Genomic DNA, 5,790 nt, shown 5'->3' on the forward strand with positions numbered 1-5,790 from the left:
CCCCCCCCTCTAAAAAAAAAATTGGGGTACCCCCCCCCCCCCCCCTTGTTCTCCCTTGTTACTGACTTTTTCCTTCACTCTCCTACTGTTCTCCAGTAGACTCGTCTAAAGCCGGAGGGTTGGTTTGCTGAGGTGTACACGCTTGTGTGAGGACTGGAAAGGTTTAGTGAAACTTTAAGTCCTCAGTGGCAGCACTAATTACAGCGATGTGGCTATTCGACAGCTCTGAAGATCGGTGACAATTCTGTCTGCTTAATCAGAGGGGGACTTCAGCCAAGCTGTCTACTATATTCCTCTGAAGCCCAGCTAGAGGCACCTCACTCCATCATTAACCCTTCTCCCTTTAAAAAAAAGACTAAATAATTGGACAGGTTCCCTCCCTTCTTTCTAAATGTGCAACAAACGAATTGAGGCCACCTTTTGACACTTAACTGATCTGAGCCAATGTTTGTTTAGTGGCCCGCATTTCACATGGAGGCATGGTGACTTTTCATGCGATATATGTCAACCATAAATTATTCAGAGTCAGAAAAGTTTACATAAATGAATAAACAGCCTGCAAACAGAGTCTGTTTCCATGAACTGATATTGAGATGATAAAACCGACTGTTGTAGAGTGTTTGCATTACTCTGTGAATCATAGTGTTTTTCATGGTTTACACAGTGGTTCTCAAACAGGGTGCTGGGGCAACTAAAGATGAAAAAAATCAAGCTGTAAACTGAAATTATATTTCCTTTTGTCCCTTAATATCAATTATTTTCCAATTTTATTGGAAAACATACAGAATCAGAACCTTAACTCCTAGAGAATTGAAAAATGGATCATATTTAGTTAAGTTAAGATCAATGCTCAATAGTCAAAAGTGACGTGACGTGGCCAAGGATGGTGACCCATACTCAGAATTAGTGCTCTGCATTTATCCCATTCAAAGTGGTTTTTTTGCTGTGGTGCCCAGGGAGCAGTTGGGGGTTCGGTGCCTTGCTCAAGGGCACCTCAGTCGTGGTATTGAAGGTGGGAGAGAGTGCTGTAAAAAAAACCCACAATCCCTGTCGGTACGAGACTCGAACCCGCAACCTTTGGGTTACGAGTCCGACTCTCTAACCATTAGGCCACGACTTCCCAAATTACAGCATATACCAGAGGAAATATCTTAGCCAATATGGGGGGCTTGTGAATATTGTATTGGACAATGAGGGGCTTTCGAGTCAAAAGCCAAGTGACCTTTAAAGGAACACTCCACTATTTTTGAAAATAGGCTCATTTTCCAACTCCCCTAGAGTTAAACAGTTCAGTTTTACCGTTTTCGAATCCATTCAGCCGATCTCCGGGTCTGGCGGTAGCACTTTTAGCTGTAGCTTAGCATAGATCATTGAATCTGATTAGACCGTTAGCATCTCGCTCAAAAATGACCAAAGAGTTTCTATATTTTTCCTATTTAAAGCTTGACTCTCTGTAGTTACATCGTGTACTAAAACAGACGGAAAATGAGTAGTTCAGATGATATTACGCAGCACCTGAAAATAGTCCCCAGCTAGGTAACTTCCAATAAGCTTATTTTCAGGCACTGCGTAATATCATTGCGCCTGCTTGCACCCATGGTACGGCAGCAAAGTTCCTTGTTTATTATGCCGGAATGAGAGTATAGTTCCTAGCCATATCAACCTAGAAAATTGCAACTTTTCATTTTCCGTCAGTCTTAGTACACGATGTAACTAACTACAGAAGAGTCAAGTTTTAAATAGGAAAAATATCGAAACTCTTTGGTCATTTTTGAGCGAGATGCTAACGGTCTAATCAGATTCAATGATCTATGCTAAGCTACAGCTAAAAGTGCTACCGCCAGACCCGGAGATCGGCTGAATGGATTCGAAAATGGTAAAACTCAACTGTTAGGGGAGTTGGAAAATGAGCCTATTTTCTAAAATAGTGGAGTGTTCCTTTAAAGTGATATTGGAGCAAATATAAATTGTGACTATAAAATGTGACTTATGTCTTTAAATATGTAATATATTTTAAAGTGTTAAAGGGTAAATGACAAATAAAAATGACACTCTGAGCTAATGGAAATCTTTTTTAAAAAATCTAGTTCAAAATATTTTTTAAACCTTGTTTTATGACCCTAAAACAAGTTTCACCAAGTTTAACCAGTTAAATAAATAAATTAATTGTTTGAATACATTTTTTCCACACTGACTAAGGTTTTTCAAATTAATTTAATAATATTTTAATATTTTAAAACAAAAGTGTCTCACTGCTTTGTTTTGATTTTTTTAAGTAATAATAAAAAATGATGCCAAATATTTCACATTTTTCAGTCTTTTAAAGACATTACAAATTCAAGGACAAATGCACTGGCTAAACATTTAATCAATTTAAATCCCTCAGAAAATTTCAAAAAGTTGTTGTTGTTTTAAAAACACTGAAAACATTGTTCATTCAAAAGGCATAGTCAAATACATGTCTAAATGAATCACATTTATATCTGGACATAAAATATGATCATCACATCAACAGCCATGAAAAAAGTAGTAGTATCCGTACAGAAATACTCACAAAAAATACTAGAGTTCAAGCCAAATGCGAAACCTTGTGAAAATCATGAGTTCAAATTACTCATGCAACAATTAAGTAACAACTTTCATTGCAGTATCCACAAAGAGCTTTCAACCATCTAATGAATAAACCTTAATTAGCAAACAAACAGAGCACTGCTGTGCTGGTAAAAATGAATCTATCAGACTGCTCTGTTAATTTCAAATCAACAAGCTAAAAGCTATATAAAGAGAGCCTTAATTATTAGCAATTATTGACAAATGTGTGCAATTGCTATACTCACTCCTCATCTGAAACTGATAGATGGCGGTTCTCTCTGTAGACTTGGTATTAATGTTGTACTCTGTTTCATGTTGCACAGTAAAAGAACTAAAAGGTATATGTAGCTTTGCAATTACTTTGTCAGGAACGACAGCAATGAAGCCTCATAATTAAAATGTTTGTTGATAGAATATTCTCAGCTCTTTCTGCCTTCGCTGTGCTCATGATTTCCAAACATTGTGAGTTTTATTTCAGCTTGTTAAGACCAAAAGGAAGCGTTTAAAAACTTGATTAATGATGCCTTCACAAAGTTCAGCCCCCATTGATTTCTGTAACTAGCTCAGATAAGCTTTAACAAGCTTACTATTGCTTTTAATGTGGCCTGAATTACACATTAGTTACAATAAACTTGAGGCAAATATTGATATAAGTATTTATTGATTTGCTACATGTTTAACTTGGAATAATGACCACAGCATGCAAGATTTATAAAAAAGGGGGGAGGGGATGGGGTATACTGCTTAAAGTAATAGTTGACCCAAAAATGAAAATGTGCTGAATATTTACTCACCCCCAGGCCATCTAAGATGTAGATGAGTTTGTTTCTTCATCAGAACAGATTTGGAGAAATGTAGCAGTACATCACTTGCTCACCAATGGATCCTCTGCAGTGAATGGGTGCCGTCAGAATGAGAGTCCAAACAGCTGATAAAAACATCACAATAATCCACAAGTAATCCACACAACTCAAGTCCATCAATTAACTTGTGAAGCAAAAAACTGCATGTTTTCATCTCACTAATTCAACATTAAGATAAGTCATCTAAGATGAGTCCCCTATCCATAATATTGTTTTGTCCAGTGTAAAAGTCATCCTGTCTGAATCAGAAGACAAAAGGCACAGATCAAGCACAAGTGAAACAGACAGTTCAAAATAAATATGTCAGTGAATTTTGGCCAGAAGCAACTGTTTCGAGTTCAAATGCCTTGATGAATTTGTTTATTTTTAGTTTTTTCACTTCACAAGACATTCATTGACGGACTGGAGCATGTGGATTACTTGTGGAATATTGTGATGTTTCTATCGGCTGTTTGGACTCTCATTCTGACGGCACCCATTCACTGCAGAGCATCCATTGGTGAGCAAGTGATTGAATGCTAAATTACTACCAATCTGTTCTGATGAAGAAACTCATCCACATCTTGGATGGCCTGAGAGTGAGTATATTTTTAACACATTTTCATTTTAGGTGAACTAGTCTTTTAAGCCTTCCTTGTGTCACTATTATAATTGCGCTGGAAAAATGTTGCACTGTATTTTTAGATAGTTTTAAATAAAGGTTTACAAGAATTATCCAACACACATATTGTCAGTAGATTTACATTATAAAATAGCAAATGTCTAGCATGTATAATAAAATAGGAATTTCAACAGTTGTAAAAGCTGTAGTCTGTAACATTTTAAGGTGAATGACGTCAATTGTATTTTGAAATTAAAAAAATAATAATAATTTATGAAACAATGCACCATGTTGTTATTGCTATTAATTATTTCTGGCCCATATATAAAGCTCTTTAATAATTTAACTGGCCTCAAAATTTAAGAAAAACATTTGGTTCATACTTCATTCAGTATGGAAAAGGTTATATGAAACCCCTGGCCCATGGCTTTATCAGACAAACAACACAAGCAGAGATTATCTCACTGACTTGCCAGTGATAACGCACACACACACACACCTGCCAGTGAAAGGCAGTCACCCGTACTGGTCAGCGCTGTCATTTTTCTTATTTAATTTACAGTATGTCTTGTTACTCATTATGCATAATGTTGGCATGTACAATTTTTGGTAATATTAATAAAATTTTATGATTGATTTTAAGTATATTTTGCTACTTTTGTAAAATAAACAATTAAAAAACTGTGCTGGGTCACCACTTGATACCAAATGTAAAACTGTCACATCTGGGTCTTTATCTGGGTACATTTATTTAAATCAATCTGTCAATCAATCAATCAATCAAAATAAAAAATACAGTAAATGAATGTTTAGCAATTCTATTAAATTAGCGTCAAAATTTAGAAATGCTTTGCACTGGATTTTTTTTCTTTCCTTTCCTTTCTTTTCTTTCTTTCTTTTTTTTTATTGTACAGTAGGCGCAACAGCTAAAATGTTTGACGCATACTACTGTTGTGAAATCCAAACATTTCAAACTGTAAATTCTCTTCCAGAACTTGACAACCTGAGGTGACGGTTCTGTAAGAAAGCAAGCTCTTGCACAGAGATTGCATGGATAGTGGGCAGGATGTCATAAATGCATTGAAGCCTTTATAATAAAAAGGCCCAAAACCCTTTTTCAGTTCAGGAAACCAGTCAAGACCCTCACAGAAATTAGTTGAGTCTAACTGTGTAACATGGTGAGAGATACAGTGACAGTGAGCAGAACCAGCACTAATCATCCCCTGTTGTTCAAATGTGTTTGTATTATTGAGTGTTAAAAGACAAAAGTGGCTCTCCATCATACCCAAAGAGTGAACTATAACACAATAACATGGTCAGACGGATGTAGATTATGTCCTTCATGTTATTCCTGCGTGTGTCTGACTGATCTGCCATTCCCATAACATTCCATAAGCAATAAATGAAAGCTTTCTACATAAAATCCAAAAATCCCAAATAATAACCTTTCATTCAGATCGCTTTAACTTCTGTAATGACAGTCTCTCATGTTATTCACACTGAATACGAGCAGAGTGCTTATAAAAATAGACAGCTGAGGAATGAAGCATGCCAGGATTTATTGCTATGGTGAGCAGTCATCGCCTACACGAAAACCTACAAATATTCTGCAGGTGTATGAGGCTGCCCTCAGCTCTCAGTTTTATATCTAACAGTCAGGGGACAGGGCAAAATCATCTGCAACTGGATAAGAATATATATATATATATATATATATATATATATATACTGTAT

General features: G+C 36.1%; 1 pseudogene; it reads right to left on the reverse strand.

Annotated features, from left to right (window-relative positions):
- The window catches only part of LOC107592558 (copine-5-like), a 178,539-nt pseudogene that overhangs the window by 129,646 nt on the left and 43,103 nt on the right, over nucleotides 1-5,790 (reverse strand).

This window comes from Sinocyclocheilus grahami, unplaced genomic scaffold (genome assembly GCF_001515645.1).
Source record: "Sinocyclocheilus grahami isolate Dianchi unplaced genomic scaffold, SAMN03320097.WGS_v1.1 scaffold154.1, whole genome shotgun sequence".
NCBI lineage: Eukaryota > Metazoa > Chordata > Actinopteri > Cypriniformes > Cyprinidae > Sinocyclocheilus > Sinocyclocheilus grahami.